The sequence below is a fragment of the Salminus brasiliensis genome, chromosome 21 (genome assembly GCF_030463535.1).
Source record: "Salminus brasiliensis chromosome 21, fSalBra1.hap2, whole genome shotgun sequence".
In the NCBI taxonomy this organism is placed as follows: domain Eukaryota; kingdom Metazoa; phylum Chordata; class Actinopteri; order Characiformes; family Bryconidae; genus Salminus; species Salminus brasiliensis.
In genome coordinates, this window is record NC_132898.1 from 11226373 (window position 1) to 11245278 (window position 18906).

The 18906-nt window shown below is 42.2% G+C and overlaps 1 long non-coding RNA gene across 2 annotated transcripts; it reads left to right on the top strand.

The window, feature by feature from the left end:
* Positions 1-10438: 10438 nt before the first annotated feature.
* Positions 10439-17245, top strand: LOC140542715 (uncharacterized). 2 transcript variants are annotated; one of them, XR_011978154.1, is made up of 4 exons: positions 10439-10670; positions 15230-15373; positions 15497-15626; positions 16102-17245. It is a non-coding gene; the product is annotated as an uncharacterized lncRNA (long non-coding RNA). The 2 variants fall into 2 exon arrangements; XR_011978153.1 differs by lacking the exon at positions 10439-10670 and having other exon boundaries at positions 13963-15373.
* Positions 17246-18906: the final 1661 nt, after the last annotated feature.

An 18906-nucleotide genomic window follows, 5' to 3' on the forward strand; every position in this document is an offset into this window, starting at 1 on the left:
GGAATTTCTGCTTTTTACTCTGGCTTAGGCCAGACTTATTGATTTTTGACTTTGTATTTACTCATCCTGATTTGTATCCTGTGACTCATCATTTTTTCATCAAAACCTTGTTTTGACCAGCATTTTTCCATCATTAAACTGGCAAAGCATATCTTTAGACTCTGTCTTCATTTGACTGAATAATTCTTTCACCAAAGACTCGGAAATCACCATTTTTTTTACTTCGGGGATGAGCCATATCGGTTATTTTCTGTCTACCTTCACTTGGTTAATGTCTGGGCTACTCAGTCCTATGCTATCATCACTATCCAAGTGCTGACCCACAGCATGCACCTTGCAGTGTTCCTCGTGACATTTTGTATAGTTCTTATAGCTTTGTCTCTGTCCTTACTGAATGAATTATTTTTTACTGAACAACAAGCTCTCTTCAAAGATTCTTCAAAGATACAAAAGATTCTGTTGTATCTGGTTTAGTAATTTGTATCATTAATGTTTAAATAGTTCTGACCAGAGGAGGATGGGCCCCCCTTGTCTTGTGAGTCTTGGTTCCTCCCAAGGTTTCTTCCTCCAGCTTTGAGGGAGTTTTTCCTTGCCACTGTCGCCGTTTGGCTTGCTCACGGGGGTCTTTGACCCTTCATGTTATTTCTTCTTTCTTCTCTGTCCTTTATTAAGTACTAATTATGTAAAGCTGCTTTGTGACGACAACAGTTGTAAAAAGCTTGATACAAATAAATCTGACTTGACTCTCTGTATGTGTCCTTATTACACTTTCTACATTTTTCCCCTTTAAACCTGCACTCAGCTGCTGTGTATGAGCCTCTGCCACAACAATAACACAGTTTACTTGGGCCTACTGCATTTCGTTTTAAGTAAAGTTTGTGAATGCTTACTTTTACTCCTGACTGCAGCTCCGTGGCATCTCTAGCAGTGGCTTCCATTGAAACAGCAATTTCCACTGATCTCTTAAAGGTTAAGGTTTATCCTAAGAAACTTTTCTGAATGCTTTCATTTAAAAGCCTACAAACTAACAATCTCTCAGTGTGTCACTCAGCCTGACAACAAAGTCAAAATGTTCGAAAAGTTCCTTTAGCTCCACCACTTATGCTGAGATGAACTCAGATTCACCATTTTTAATTACGTTTATGAAATTGGAAACGTTCTGTGATTAGTAAGGACTTTGGACACAAATGTTTCTGCATAGCTTCTACTATGCTATGATGGTTTCGTCTGCGCTGTTAAGTTTCTCAAAAAACTATTCGATTTCCCTCCTATTGCACTTTTTAGCACAGACACTTTCTTTTCGTCAGCTATATCATTTGTCTTAAAATACTGTTCAAGTCGTTTAATATACATCATCCAGTTAACTGTCAAAAGCATCAATTCTTTTTTCAATCCAACATCACCTGTCATTTTGCTATTGTATTTCTGCCACCAGAATGAGCAACTCACTCTGTTTGCAGCAGTGCTTTCACTTTCCCTGGCCAAAATGCAAATTAGGTTCTTGAAAAAAACAATCATTGCTGCCACTGTAGTGTTTTGTAGTCTTTGTTAAGTGTTTCACAGTTACACTAGTAAATACATGAGGCTGATAATGGAGGTAGCTTTGTTCAGTTTTTTTTCTCTTCACTTGAATCAATTCCTGCATGTATGAAACAATGACAAGGGGCGGGGGTGTACTCACTTAAAATAATAGACTGAATATACTGGAATTCAATACATAAAGCTGATCGTCCATTTTGAAGGTTGACGAAAATAGGGATGCCGCTACCCAGGGTGTAAACCAGATACGTGCACCAAGAAAAAAAAATACGTGCACCAAGATGGGATTGCAAATCTGTGACTGTTTCACACGTTGCCAAGGACAAGACATCTTGTACTAACCCAAGAAGGATTATAACTGTGGTTTATTCTGTTTGACACAAAACCAAGGACCTTTGTACCTTTCCAATAATGAGGGGTGTCTTGGGGTTCAGTTGCGTGGTTTACTGGGACAGAGCAATGATGGTTTTCTCTGACCAAAGCTCCATGGGCAACAAGGGAGTGTCTAAACTCAAAACATCAGGTGGTTCTGGACATTTGGTAAATGTTTGCTGATATCTAGCAAACACTTGACACATTGTAAATTGATGAAATTGTCAGGCTAAGGCTCAAAGCAGAGGCTTTTATGTGCTTTTTTTCTCAATCATGATCTGCTAGAAAATTAGGTAAGTTGGCTACGGTTGGCGGGGCTCTGCTGATGCCTAATGATGAAACTCAGTTATGTGTGGCAGGCGAGGAGAGAGAGCATAGTGGCTCCTCTGGGTTGATCCTTCCCTAGTCCTTCAGCCTGTGCTTTGTGTTGGACCAACATACTAATGACCATTCTACTCAGGACTTCAGCCAACTCCTTTCCTTTAAGGTCAGTACCTACACAGTAAGTTACGCATTCTGACATCAAGTCCTCTAAGTCTAGCATAGCGGAAAGCTGTTTTCCATACCTTCTTCGCAACACAGGAGAGTTAAGTAATACAATTTTACCCACTGATATGGGCACTAAAAATCTTAACAATCAATATCCAGGTGGTTACTTAGTTATAACAAATCGCTACCACTCAGCAGAGTTCATTGATCCACCCTTTTTCAGTAAGTGCAGATCTATCTATATATGATCAATTATCTTTGCAACCTGGACATTGCTTTTATTGTTTCCTCAGAACACACATTCTCCCTATTTGTCCTTGAGTAGCTTGAACAGTTTTATACTTTATATACAAAAGAAAAAAGACATTAAAAAACAAAAATAACAATAACCTTATCCACATCTCCCTCAGAGCTTGGGAAAACTAAGAACTAGGACAAAGAGTAGCGCTAGTCAGGCGCATTGAACTTACTGCATGAGCATGAGGAGTCAGCCGCCAAACCTAGACAACTGATCCGGTCCGAAGATGAGGAGAGCTAACTGCTGAAACGAGCTGGAGAGTCGCTCACTCCCGGAGCTCCTGGACCCAAGCTCACTGAACCTATGAAGCTTGGCGAGAGATCGCCGCAGACCTGCAGTAGCTCCCTAATGGACCTTGAGACGAGAACTGCCTAGCTAGTTAGCTTTCCCTGCTAAGCTAGCTAGGTTGAAAGAGTCCTCTGTACGAGGATGGACTCTACAGACTAGACCAATGAATCCTGAGTATCTGCCGTGAAACTCAATAACCTGGGTGCATGTGGTGCACTAAGGGTAATTCCCGGCAACCGGCAGCTGACACTAGCCCTCCTTAAGTACACCAGCCCACAGGTGTAACACATAAACTAAACAATGAACAGACACATGACAAAGACAACCTAAAACCAAGATGGCGACAATGGGTGTCAACACAAGAGTCCTTTTCAACATAAAAGTCCAGAACATAACTAAACATGACATGAACATGACAAGACTTTGAAGGGGGAGTTCTAGATTGCCTGTGAGCCGCGGCCCGAGACCGCCCCTGGGGCGGGCACGGCGGCAAGGGCGTGATAGAAATGTGGAAGAATCAATTGTAAACACTATTTTACACAAAGCGACAGACATAATGTGGTGTTAAAGTGATAAGTGAGAGTTTACAAAAAAAAAATAAATAAAATAAAGTTTGAAGAATGAATGTGTGATATTGAGCAAAAGAAACAAAAATCTAACCACTACCCTACAGAGCTAATCAATTAGGTATCATGTCAGAATACACCCCTAGTGGCCACCCAAAAAGAAAAACAAAAGATTATGCTGATTAGAAGTTCTAAATATTGATTACTTTTCGATTAATTTCCCAGCCCTTCAGCTTTTAGGAGGCCTGGATGATGTCCTTGTACATACTCTAGCCCCTAGAACAAGTAGGATGAACTGTGAAATATAAATTTAGAAATACTACAGTGAAATTTCTGTCACAGACGGATTTATACCTCTCAGAGAGCTGCCCTAATAGGAATAGTGCATGGTTTTGGGACCACAACAGTGCCAGGCTTTTAATGACATCAAGTGCACATTCAAAACCCCAACAGCATTACAACATTTTTGACCACACAGTAGACACTAACGTTTCAGCCGATGCATCATCCTATGGTCGCTTATCGTACTTTTTTTTTTTTTTTTTTTTTACCATATCTGACTCAAACTCAACCAAAGCTGAGTATCAGACCACAGCCACAAATGGCACAAAAGGTAATAGGTCTTTTCCTTATATGACAATAGTAATACATCGCAGGGTCACGCATCTGAAATGACATCACTGAAGTGTTGACGCGAGCAGCCAGATTTAAGGCACCCATCCCCGCTGTTCGGGGGTTTAAGGCCGAGAATTCTGTCATGACTGGCTAGATCAGACAATGACAGGTGAACACTCGCAGGCACGGTGCGATGCAAGAATGCTTTAATAAGCAACAGAACAGGGGCAAACACAAGAAAATGCAGCAATACAGGGAATAATGAATAACCAAAACAAACACGTGACAAAAGAACATGGGCAACACAAACCGCACACCTGAGGCTGGTGGAAAGCTAAGGAGCTAATCGTGAACAGGGAAACAGAAACGGGGAGATATAACAAGAACTAAACTACTGGCCGTGCTAGCAGAAATACATGGGAAAAAGTAAACAGCACTCGTCACTCGTCAACTCACCAGGTTGGCTCAGAACGGCCATCGGTTTAACGGAGTTGAACACAGAAAACGTAGGACTCCAACGGAGGTCCTTGTGAATCTCTAATGAGACGCTTTACAAAGCTAAGACGTCAACTCACCAGGTTGGCTCAGAGCGGTGAATACTCGGCAGTGAGAATGTCAGGTGCCTCAGGTGAACCAAATCAATGAAACAAAGAACACGAATCAAATACACATGAATACTTAACAAAAACATGACGCAAGACGTGAACATGAATGTCAACATAAAAGTTAGTAAAAGGAGTCCTTGAACAAAATTTTAAGAGTTACATTGTTGTTTGATGTGTCTCATCATAAATTCAACCTAAGAATAACTGCTTACTAATCCTTAAATTATTATCCTTAGTATTAAATAGCATGTTGTTAAACACTAGTTGTTGTTTTTTTACTAGTTTTTCTTTATTTAAATAGTTTTATGTGGTTATAAAGAAAAATGTCATAAGGAAATCAGACAGACCAACTATAGACTAAACAATTGTTACACATAGTAACTGACTTTAAAATTAATTTTAATTAGGCAGTTACTGTACCTTCATGTTCAGAGTTGACAACCACTGGGCCTTTGGTGGAATGTTTTATTCTTCTAATGTTAGGTGTCACGCTCGCGCCGCTGCGCCCGCCCCAGGGGCGGTCCCGGGACGCGGCTCACAGGCGATCATGAGCGATCATGAATAAAAGTCCATGTTTAAGGACTTTTATGTTGATACAGACTTTTACGTTAACACTCTTTGTCGCCATTTTGGTTCATGTTTGTGTTAGCGTCATGTGTCCGTACATTGTTTTGGTTAATGTGTATCAACTGTGGGCTGGCGTATTTAAGTAGGGCTAGTGTCAGCTGCCGGTTGCCGAGAATTACTCTTAGTGCACCGCATGCACCCAGGTTATTGAGTTTCACGGTAGAGACTCAGGATTCACTGGTCTAGTCTGTAGAGTCCATCCTCGTACAGAGGACTCTTTCAACCTAGCTAGCTTAGCAGGGAAAGCTAACTAGCTAGGCATTTCTCGTCTCAAGGTCCATTAGGGAGCTACTGCAGGTCTGCGGCGATCTCTCGCCAAGCTTCATAGGTTCAGCGAGCTTGGGTCCAGGAGCTCCGGGAGTGAGCGACTCTCCAGCTTGTTTCAGAAGTTAGCTCTCCTCACCGTCGGACCGGATCAGTCGTCTAGGTTTGGCGGCTGACTCCTCACGCCCTCAAGTCTTGTAAGTTCAACGCGCCTGAATAGCGCTACTCTTTGTCTTAGTTTATAGTTTCCCCAAGCTCTGCTTGGAAGTGTATGTTTCGGAGTAGCGGTATTGGCTCAGCCCCGGCAGCTGGCACAGCCCTAGTGCCTCACCAGCCCCAGGTGTGTTCTTTTGTTTTGCCCAGTATTGTTTGTCGCGGTTTTGTTAAGTTATTCTTTATCCCTCATAATTATTGCTGCATTTCTGTTTTGTTTATGGTTTATTGTTATTAATAAACTCCTCGCTTTGGTCCATCCCCTGCGAGTGTTCTCCCGTCATTGTCAGACCGAGTGGATCATGACATTAGGTATGGCTCTGAAACATTAAGACCATTTCAACATTTTAATAAGCAACAATATATAAGAATTAGCATCTAATTAGTACCAAAAACAGCAGTAGAACATGTTTGACAGTTAACCTAATGCTGCATGGTGTTTTTCAGATTTTATCATTATCATTAAGTTTATTTATTTATTAAGATTTTATTGTAATTCCATCTGCGTACAAGTACACAGTGGAGTGAAATTACAGTCCATTATGGTGCAACATGGAACAACAGTACAATACAAACTACAATATGTGCAACATAGAATACATAGAATCTGAACAATACAATAAATGTGTACTTTGGGAATGTGTGAGGTATAGTAATGTGGGGCATTATGCATTATCTGACAACAAACTTGTATTAATATATTAATATATACATCTCTTAATATTTTTTAATATAACTTCAATCCTTTTTAATATACATTTTATAATTCATGCAGAATGGCTTTTTTTTTTTTTTTTTTTGGTATGGGACATCAGAGATCTTTAAAGTTTAGTATTCCTGCTGAATCCAGCTACACATCAAATATGTCAGGGTTGAATCACTCACATAGTCAACTCACACTTACTGTGTAACACCAGATTTGTGGGTAGCTGGTTTCAGATGTCTCAAGCTAGCCTCAAGGTTAACAAGATTAACAAGTCAGACAATGCAAAAACATGCTCTGTGGCGGTCAGCTGGTTAATTTGATGGTGTGGTTGATCATGTTGTTAGCTTCATAAAAATACAAGTTAGTATTAGCCTAACCAGTTTAAGTTGGTAAATTGGCTAGGCTATAGCAGGTCAAGCTGATTGACCAGCATATGGTGTGTTTGTTTGAGTTTGATGATTTAGCTGGTCTACAAGCATGATCAACCTGAGCAAGCTGGTGGACTTGCATTACCAAGTTTGTTGACTACACATTTAAATAAAGCAGAAGTACTAAAGTGTCATAAAGTGGCACCAGAGGCCTAAATCATTTAGCTAATGAAGCAGTTTTACGTTTTGGCTTCAGAGCAATCCACGCAGTTCCATTACCATCAGCTCTTGATGTTCGTCTTTTTGCAGTAGACTGCTAAGAGTATAGTTTTGTGCCAAAATAACACAATAGGCTTGCGTTGAACTACTACAACTGCGGCTTCTACAACCAAATACCGCAGAATTGTAGTTGAGCGATCTACAACTAAATATAGTTCACTTTCTATTAATCATGCAATGTGAAACTTCGATATAAAATCCAATATTTCATTGCCTATGTGATTTACTACATAGGGACTAAAGACCAATTTGAGAATCACCCTACAATTACTCAACCCGCTTTTTCGTTTAGGTTCACTGGTTGACTGTTTGGTCTATTAAAACTTGTTGAACTGTTAATGTTCAGTATTTCTATCACATGACTCTGAAAACTGAACTAATTCAAAAGGCAGGGAAAGGCGGCAAATAGCTCTAGAACTTGTGTCTTTTAGCTTGATTTCACATTTCTTTGTCCTCCTGGTTACAAATAATACACAGGTTAGTATGTTTTGTCTTTTAGAGAATTCACTACTGTTAAGAAGTTTGGAATATATGTTCAAATAACATTCAAATAATCTGATGTTTTTACTGTACAGTATTAAGAATGAAGGTGTAATTAAATGCATTGCCAGAATGCCTTGTGTTTCAGAAGTGATGAAGGCATAAAATATGGACAACAATACTAAAAGATGATTTAAGAATGTGAAATATCAAGTGAATTTGTTACTGTGGATTTGTTTAATATGTTTTATGTACAATGTTTATTATGTAATAATTTATAAATCTGCATCAATGGCTCTGCAGTTTCCACTGTGGAGTCTCTTAAGTTCCTAGGCACATCCATATCCAGGGACCTAAAATGGGAGAGGAACAGAGTTTCCATCTCTAAAAAGGCACAGCAAAGAATGTTTTTCTTGAGACAGCTCAAGAAATTCAACCTGCCGCAGACCCTGATGATATAGCGATCATCGAGTCCATCCTCACATCATCCAAAACCATCTGGTTTGATTCCTCCACCTACCAAGAGCGAGCCAAACTCCAGCGCATAATCAGGACAGCAAAAAGGATCATTGGATAGTCTGCCAACGCTTCAGAAGATCTACACCAGCAGGAAGGGGAAGCATGCTGGCAAAATTACAGCTGACCCCTCATCCTAGACATCACCTCTTCCAGACACTCCCCTCTGGTAGAAGACTCAGAACCATCAAAACCAGCACAACACGGCACGCTAACAGCTTTTTTTTTTCCCAGAGCGGTAGCGCTCCTCTACCACAGAGGACACCTCTCACTCTAATCTATAAACCTAATCTGTTACTGAATTGAGTTTTGTAATATCACTGAACCAAACTGGACTTCACTGCAATGCAGTTCTGATACATAACATGCATAACATTTCCACTAGGATTATTTGCAAAGCTGTACAGATGTTAATTTTCTAAAAATGTTTATAATTGTATCTGGACATAAAATGTTTTTTACATCTCTTACTTTAATACTTTTAATCTCATTTGTCTTTATTCTATTTATTGTTTAGTGTATTTTTCTCTTTCACTGTAATACTTAATTATTTGATTTTATATGGTTCTAAAAAATCTGCTTTAAGGTGGATTTGTGGTAGGTAAATAATTTAGTGACATAATCTGACAGTATTTAACATTATTATTTGACTTTGATGTGATTTTGACATTATTGGCTAAAAATGAATTTAAAGTGTATTGAGTGGAGTTACTGGTTAGTCAGACAACACAGGAATTGACTTCTGGGCTGTTTGTTTAAAGACATTAGAGCATGTTATGAAAATGTAAAACAGCAGAAAACATCCCTGCTTTCTTTCACAGTTCAGATTCAGTTTTTTTTAGGTAATAGACAAGTACATACTACTTAACACTCGATCTGAGTAACCTGCGAATGTTTTACAAGGGTTAGTCGAGTCGAGTCGAGTCAAGTCAAGTCAGAAACGAAACAACGTTCCTCCAGGACCACGGTGCAACATAGACAGTGCATACAAGACACAAGTGCAACACAAACAAACAAGTGCGGACAGACAACACAGTACAGACAGAGGATAATAAATAATGACTGTAGTGTGCAAGTTGTGCAATGTGCGACAACTGTGATACCAGTAAGAGTAACCATTTTCAGTTGTGCAATGCAATATTGTACATTTTGTGTTTGCAAGCTAAATTTGGGATAAGCACCATGTAATAGGAAGCAGTTAGATCTTTGTATCTAGACTGTATTAACTATATTGACTTTTAGCTGTATTCACCATAGCAATATAGATAACACACACGTAGTACATGTTTGAAATTACCACCTTGTTACTCTGAATGGTCATCCAGTTCTCAGGTATTTCCATGTTCCTTTTAAACTTAATATCTAGAACCTGTGATTCTGCTGGTACCATGTTACCCAAAATCATTAGCCACCTCATACTTTGGAGTACCTATCATTTACCTGGTTAATACCTAGAAGTTGTGTAATTCACTTACACTGTTGTGGTACTTGCCATCTTGTTACCCAAAATAATGACTTGTATAACAGTACAATGGCTTTTATATTTGATAACGTGGACATGTAGTGCTATTGGTTTGAACTATACTGGTTTGACTGATCGCTCTTTAACAAAGGTATTGTGATTGGTGTGCAAGGCTTCACAATCTAAATGCAACGGCTCTGCTCAAGTTAAACTCTAGGCACCAGTAATTTGCATGTGAAGCTGCCCACCTTACTTTGCCGCATGGTTTGGAGCTTTGAAAAGGGTCCTGTAGGTCGGCTCTAGGCGGAAGGTCCAATCAAGACTAGGCTTTGAGGTGTCTAAATGCCCACGTCTCACTTACTGTCTCCGCAGCTTGTAGCCAGTAGAATGGGGCCCTGAGCAATGCTGTCGCACCACTTACATGAGTCTGTTTTCCTATGTGTGTCTGTGTCTTTGTTACAGAGATGGTTTTAAAGCAAGCAGATTTATTAACAAAAACCATAAAAGGGTAGAATGAGGCAAATGATGCAGCAACTAAGGGGTACAAACACAACACAAACGTGACAAACAAGAGGGCGAACCAAAAATGAACCTCGGACAGGGAGTTGAGCTGGTGCGAGCGGCTAGCGCTAGGGGAAAACCAAAAGGGGACCAGAAAGGAATCCTACAGGCAGAGCCTGGGCTAAACAGGTGTTAATGTAAACTGTGTTCGAACTGCGCTATAATGACTAAGGGGGGGGGGGGGCAGCTACTGAGCAACAACGGCTAGGCAGACCAAACCTGGAACCGCAGCGTGCTGCCATGAGCGAGGGTCGCCTAGCTGGAACGTGGGTAGCCAGAGAATCTGGACAGTGAGCAAGCGAGCCTTGCAGAAAATGTGGATAGCGGGGGGACCTGCTCCTGAATGAGAACACCGAGCTGAAGCTGGCCTCTACACACCTCTAATAGTACGGGGAACCTCTCGGGCAACCTCAAGGTCTCAGGTAAATATTAGTAACTGTGCATGTGTGACTTACTAGCTGCCATTAAAATTGCTTGCATTTATAAATCCAACACATGCACGTTCATCTACATGCATTTAACTCTGAGCAAAATATGGCACAACTGAACAGTTATATCTTGTTATGGTATTCTGTAAGTATTCTCTGGGGCTCTGTTAAGACAAACGTACCCAGGGATACCTCAAGCTGTGTCTGACACAGGCCCTATTCACTATATAGTGCACTGCTTTGGGTTTCCTCTGGTCAGAACTACCCTGTTTAAAAAAACAAAGGGAACACTCAAATAACACATCCTAGATCTGAATAAATGAAATATTCTCATTGAATACTTTGTTCTGTACAAAGTTAAATGTGCTGACTACAAAACCATCCTCATGGAGCCGGTTTCTAACCGTTTGTGCAGACACATGCACATTTGTGGCCTGCTGGAGGTCATTTTGCGGGGCTCTGGCAGTGCTCCTCCTGTTCCTCCTTGCACAAAGGCGGAGCTAGCGGTCCTGCTGCTGGGTTGTTGCCCTCCTACGGCCTCCTCCACGTCTCCTGGTGTACTGGTCTGTCTCCTGGTAGTGCCTCCAGCCTCTGGACACTACGCTGACAGACATAGCAAACCTTCTTGCCACAGCTCGCATTGATGTGCCATCCTGGATGAGCTGCACTACCTGAGCCACTTGTCTATTCCATTTGCACAACAGCATGTGAAATTGATTGGCAATCAGTGTTGCTTCCTAAGTGGACAGTTTGATTTCACAGAAGTTTGATTTCAAAGAAGTTTGATTTCACAGAAGCGGACCCTGGGAATTGTAGTACACTGAGATGCTGGAGCTGTTGTCTCGCTGCTTACACGCGATCACTCAGGTTTGTTGACGGTGGAGCAGATAGATGCAGGCGTTTTCAGGGTGCTCCCGTGTCTGTGTTACCTTCTGGCTCTCTCCTTTTAATTAGGCTATTATAGTCAGACCTGCCGGAGTTGTCAGACACAATCTGATACTGCCCAACATTGTCGGCTCTCCATAAAATTCCTCTCAGAACTAAGCCTCTCTTTTTACCTTCTCAGAGTAAATGGCCACCCGGCCTGACCTGCTGGAAGATTGCCCGCTGAGGTCCCCTCTACCTTCGTCAAACCAGCTGCCACCTACCGGTCCAACCAGCAGGCCCCCCACCCACCACCACCCATAGCAGACCAGCGGCTCACCCGCCTACCACTGCTACCTGTTTAGTGACCATGTTAAAACCATTTTTATCTGTTATACCTGGTTTGGTAATTTTTATCATTAATGTTATAAAATAGTTCTAACCTGAGGAGGATGGGTCCCCCTTGTGAGTCTTGGTTCCTCCCAAGGTTTCTTCCTCCAGCTCTGAGGGAGTTTTTCCTTGCCACTATTGCTGTTGGCTTGCTCACTGGGGGTTTTTGATCCATCATGTCTTACGTTATTTTCTTCTTTCTTCTTTGTCTCTGTCTTTTATTAATCACTATTTATGTAAAGCTGCTTTGTGACGACAACAGTTGTAAAAAGCGCTATACAAATAAATCTGACTTGACTTGACTTTCTCTCCTTCTCACTCCCCCTCTCTGCTCCTTCAACCACTACTTCTGCAAGTTCCTCCACTCTTCACCGCAATCTTCGCTCTGTCTCCCCCTCAGCTCTTGCCTTAACTGTCCTGACCACTCTTCCTCATCTTGTATCTTTCTCCTCTCTCCCACTAGAAACTCCTACAGACACTCTCCTCTCATCTATCTCCACCTCTGTCGCCCTTCTCTGCCTCTTCTCACCTAGGTCAGCAAATTCTTCTTCACTCTCCCCGTGGCTGTCAGATGTTCTCTGCAACAACTGTAGAGAGCTAAGAATGGCCGAAAGGAAGTGGAGGAAGTCACAACACGACTCCGACCTCCACTCCTATCAGTCTCTTCTCTCCAGGTTTAGAACGGAAGTTGCTGCTACTAAAGCATCTTACTACAGGGAGAAACTGGAAGCATCTGCATCTAACCCACGCAAACTCTTCACCACCTTCTCCTCTCTCCTCAACCCTCCTACTCCCCCACTACCCACTATCCTTCTCCGAAGAAAAAGTTGACAAGATCCGCCGATCTTTCCCCCATGCCCTCCTCCTCCCTCTTCTCTGTCCTGCTTCTCTCCTCTTTTCACAGATGACCTCCTACATCTTCTCACCTCTAATAATCCTACCACCTGTCCACTAGACCCTGTTCCATCCCCTCTGTTCCAAACAATTGCTCCAAACCTCCATCCTTTCACCTCCTTCATCATAAACAGCTCTTTGTTGTCAGGTCAGGTACCATCTGCCTTCAAGTCTGCCAGAGTTGTGCCTATCCTAAAGAAGCCAACTCTGGACAGCTTGGACATTGGCAACTACAGACCCATTTCTCTTCTCTCCTTCCTCTCAAAGATTCTCAAATGTACTGTCTACAACCAACTGTCTCTCTTTCTCACTCTGAACCATCTACAGGACCCTAACCAGTCTGTTTTCAAAGCTGCACACTCTACTGAAACTGCTCTCATTGCAGTTACAGAGAAGCTCCATGCAGCTAAAGCTGCCAAACTGTCATCGGTTCTGATCCTTCTTAAGCTCTCCGCAGCTTTTGACACAGTGGATCACAAGATCCTCCTGTCTATCCATGACGACCTTGGAATTACCGGCTCTGCATGACGATGGTTTGCATCAAACCTGCAGGGACGCTCATACCAGGTAACATGGCAAGGGGACACGTCCGCTCCTCAAACGTAACCCCAGCAAGACGGAGCTTCCTCTCTAGAGAGGCCACCCAGGTGCTTGTTCAGTCTCTCATCACTTCCAGACTTGCCTACTGCAACTCTCCTCTGGCTGGTCTCCCTCTGCACACCATCAGGCCTCTGCAACTTTTCTGTCCTGGCACCGAAGTGGTGGAACAAGTTTCCCCTGGGTGTCCGAACGGCCGAGTTGCTGTCTTCAAACGCAGACTGAAGACCCACCTCTTCCGAGAATACTTGGACGAATAGCAGAGTACTATGGTCACCTTATTGACTTGTGCTTAGTAATGTCTAAGGCTTAGAGGTATCTTTGAACTATTAGTCTATTCTAACTAGCTAGGTTTTTTCTTAGGTAAATAGCAAAGCACTTTTGTAAGTCGCACTGGTCAAGAGCGTCTGCTAAATGCCGTAAATGTAAATGTCTGTTATGGGTGGTGGTGGGTGGGGGGTCTGATGGTCAGATTGGTAGGTGGCAGCTGGTCTGACACAGGTAGAGTGGACTTCAGCGGGCAATCTTCCAGCAGGTCGGGCTGGGTGGCCATTTTACTCTGAGAAGGTAAAAAGAGAGTTAGTACTGAGAGGATTTTATGGAGGGCAGAGAATGTTGAACAGTATCAGAATGTGTCTGACAACTCCAGCTGGTCTGACTATAACAGCCTAATTAAAAGGAGAGAGCCAGAAGGTAACACAGACACGGGAGCACCCTGAAACACTAGCGTCCATCTGCTCCACCATCCACAAACCTGAGTGATCGCATGTAAGCAGCGAGACGACAGCTCCAGCATCTCAGTGTACTACAATTACTTCAAATGTCAACTGTCTCTTTAGTTCTCCCCCACAATTTAAGTGAATTAAGTAATAGACTTTTTTCTTGTGCTCCAGGTTTTTTGCACATGCTTGTGAATGATCTTGAAACACATGTATGTTTCTCAATTATCTCGCTCTTGCTCTTTCCTTTCTTTCCCTCCTTCCTTCGTTGTTAAACCAACTGCCAAGAAACACCTTTCTGTGGGGTTTTCCCCCCTTCTCTGCTTTTTTCTTTAAAAAAAATATATAAAATCTGAAGCAAAATTTTAAGTGATTGCTGTTGCATTTGAAGATTGTTGGTGCTTTTTTCCCCCCTCCCCCTCGGTTGAGCTGTATAATGTGTTCTCCTTGACAGATTCTCAAAAACGTAAAGACAAGCATTGCTTAAAACGTTTTCTTTTACTTTGGCAGTGAGTGCAGGAAACCCTCAGATAAACACAGAGATAAAAAGAAGCTTAACGAGAAGCACAGCTTGCGTCTCAGACAAACAGAAGGATAAGTACAAAGAGAAATGTAAGGTGGGTGGGGGGCCTCTTCTCCCCTCCTCCCCTAACCCCCCCCCCCTTTCCTAAACATCTCTCTTCCACCCCCCACCCCAAGTCTTTTGATATGGAGTCGAGGAGGGAAAGAGAGAATGGCTTTGGCAGGTGAGTAGATAAGAAGCATTGTAACAAATGATGCAAGTTTAGTTTGTATAATGGACAATCATTGTGAAAGAATTGCCAATTTCCATATTGAGCCTCCTGGCCTGTTCCGCGGGAGAGGAGACCACCCAAAGATGTGATGTTGGGATGTTAAAGCATTGTATCCAGCCAGAAGATATAATCATCAATTGTAGCAAGTACAGCTATGTATTGTAAATGCCATTTTAAACTGTGACCAAATGTTGCTGGGGACAGGTGTACATTTATTGTAATTTAGTGACTTCTTAACTTATTTATGTTTACTTGTGGAGTAACTTTACTTATGGTTAAACTGTTTCTTCCTAAGAGATTCTCCACATCCTAAGCCTCCTCCAGGAACCAAATGGAAGGAAGTGCGACATTACAACAAGGTGACATGGTTGGTTTCCTGTACTGAAAACATCCAGGGTGCCAAAAGTACATCATGTTGAACCCCAGCTCCAGAATCAAGGTGCAAATATAGAATTTTGCTGATCTTTTTGATCGTCATACTGAACATGCTCATGCCTTTTCAACCATTGAAATTTATTTAGCAAGACCTTACATTATTAAACATTGGTACTGGATCTCGCAGGGGGAGAAGGACTGGCAGAAATATGCGACAGCTCGGCGTCTGAAGTGTGTGGGTCCTCTGCGTCCCAGTATAAAGAGGACTGGAAATGAAAATCAGACAAAGACCTGTGGCCCTCTACTTCATTGACAAGGTGTCTATCTGTGTTATTACATTCCACAAATCTGTGTGTTTATTCTGCCATGACATGTTGGGCAAATATGGAATTTTTATCCAAGGACGTTTCTCCATTTGGTCAAACTGAAGAAACCCTAATTTCCAAGCCTTCTCATTTTTATTCACACCAGTTATATTCTGTGTGCATAGCTGGCCTTAAGAGCAGGAAATGAAAAAGAGGAAAGTGAAACTGCAGATACGGTGGGATGCTGCTCACTCAAAGTGGAGCATCTCACCCTGTATCCAGAGAAGGATGGCCAGGAATTTGTGGTGGAATTTGACTTTGTTGGAAAAGATTCAGTTCGTTACTACAATAAAGTCCCTGTGGAAAAGAGGGTAAACTGGATGTTTCCTGACACAAGCTATGGTTTATCCAAAAGCTGTCCTACATTATTTAAATTTTTGTATTTAACTTCGATCTTTATTTAATTTCAGTCTGATTGTCTCTTTAGGTTTTCAAGAACCTGCAACTATTCATGGAAAACAAGCAGCCTGAGGATGACCTGTTTGACTGTCTAAATGTGTGTATGCTTTAAATTGCAGCCAGCTCTTTCCTCTCAAATCCCCTAAGCCACTTCTTTTAAAGTACTTCAGCAAAGTGTTTTCCCCATCCCTCAAAGACTACCGTTCTTAACAAGCATCTTCAGAAGCTGATGGATGGGCTGACTACTAAAGTGTTCAGTACCTAAAATGCATCACACTGCAGCAACAATTGAAGGAGCTGACCAGCCGTAAGCCTCCTCTAATTCCCCCTGGGTCCTACTTGGTGCTAGATAATCTATAATAGATACAATTAGTGTTTACATTTTCCCCAACTCCTTGGCACCTAACCAATTGTCCTTGTTTATAGCAGAGGGCAACATCCCTGCCAAGATCCTCTCTTACAACCAGGAGAACTCAAGAGTGCAAAGATTGATGCCAAAGTACGCAGAGATGAGAGATCCAAAAAGTAACTATAAAATATATCTCCTGGACTGCCCATAGTGGAATTTGGCTCCATTTACTTTTTGGGTGGATGTCTATTGTAGGATTGTCTGAGTGTTGTGATGTTGAACTTCAGAGCAGTAGAAATTAAGACAAAAGCAGTGCAGAGGACAGATCAGTTGATGAAACTGGAGGTGCAGGCCACAGACCATGAGGAGAACAAACAGATTGCTCTTGGCACTTCCAAACGATCAAATCTTTTAAGTACACCCACATGCCTTTTTATGAATATGCACTTATTGAGAGGTTGTAGGTAAATAAGTAACTGAGTAACCTTTTTATTTTTAAATAGTTTTATTTTCTGTATAGCTTTTGAATCTCCTTTTGTTTTTAAGCTGTTTAATGAGAGGAGGACTCCCTTGTTACTTGAAGATATTGCTAAAATTATGCATTGTGCTGGGATTTAACTGGGTGAAAATATGTTTAATTAACAAAAGGTTATGTAAGAGATCAACTTTACCAAAAAATGGTTGAGGCAGTTCTATTGTTTTAAACTGTGTAAAGACAATAGACTAATTTTACAGGGGATTTGTAATGTAAATTTTCTTTTAATGCTATTTCTCTTTGTATTATGATTGCTTTGAAGATGTAAAATATACATGAGCATCAGTATGACTTCACATCATGGCTGCTAATTTCCTCATATATATGCTTATGGTACATTATTTAAAAATGAACATATGCTTAACTACCTCGTACAGCTGATCTGCGCAGGACTTGAGGAGCCTGGCACTGATACCATTGGGACCTGTAGCTTTCTTAGTCTTGATCTTCCTCAGCTCATTTCTCACCAGATTGGAGCAGGGGGGCTGGGAGCTGGAATGTGTGAATGGGAGGTTGGTGCTGCCAGATGATGAGTTAGTGGGGGGTGGCTGTGAGCTAAAAGTTGTGAGAGAGGGGGGAGGACAGCATGATGGTAGTCCTACTGAGTGGGGATACAGCAGGGGTGTGTGTGTGTAGGGGGAGGGCTAGGTGATTGATCAAATCTGTTGAAAAATAGATTGAGATCATTCACCCACTTTTGGTCCCCCACCACCTGGAAGTTGGACTTTGTGCGGCCAGATATGGTTTTAAGGCATTTTCAAGTCCCATGACGTTGTTCTGCTGCAACTGTTCTTCCAGCTTCTTCCTGAAGCTGGCTTTCCCCTCCCTGATCGTCCTTCTCAGTTCCCTCTGCACAGCTTTCAGCTCAATCATATCACCAGATCTGAAGGCCATCTTTTTCTCTTTTAGGAGAGCCTTTATATCTGGATTAATCTATGGCTTGTTGTTGGAAAAACACTGAACAGTCTTGGTGGGGACAGTGTTATCCACACAGAAGTTGACATAGTCTGTAATGCAGTGAGTGAGATTGTCAATGTCCTCCCCATATTCACACAGTTCTTCCCACACTCTGAAGACTTTACCATTTCTTCACTGTACAGGTGACAGCTGGTTCTCTAGCAGCTATAACGATACCATGCGAGAATTCCCTCGGGAGATAGTACGGTCTCATGATAACGGCTAATAGTTCAATGTTCTTACAGCAGTTTTTTCCTTAATAGTGATGTGCCCAGGGTTACACCATCTATCATTCACAAATACTGCCAGTCCGCCTCCCTTCCTCTTACCGCTCTCCTCCGTCCTGTCCTACCGACTGAGGTGAAAGCCGTCAACATATACGTGCGTGTCTGGAGTCAGCGTGGTTAGCCAGGTCTCTGTAAACGCCATGATGCTACACCCCCGGAATTTCCTCTGATGTCGCGTTAGCGCTGTCAGCTCGTCCATCTTATTGAGGAGCGATCTCACATTTCCCATGACTACAGAAGGAAAAACGGGCGCCACACCGCCCGGCTCTCCCGCCTCCTCCTCAGCTCGCGGGGGATGTCGTGCCTCGGGCGCGGCAGCACAGCTGCGCTGCTGAGCGCTAACAGCTGATCCCTGGTGTAAACAATAGGTACGCGACTCCGCACGGGCTCTCCAGACACGGTTTAACCAAAGTAGCGCAGAAACCAGAACAAGCACCACGCGTTTGGTGTCCATTGTGCATAGAGTCAAGAGCAACACTAAACTACCAAAAAATTAACTTAAGCACTCGAAAAAAGTGGAAAAACTAAAAGTGAGCAGGAGCTGCCGCGGCGCCATCTTGGAGAGGAATGGTGAATAGCAGTTGGCATTGCACACAGCCCAGTACAATTTTCTCTTGCAGGTGACTACTCCTTGTGGCAATTATACAAGGAACAGTCATGATGATATTACATTATTGTCTTAATATTGCCATTGCTGATATGATT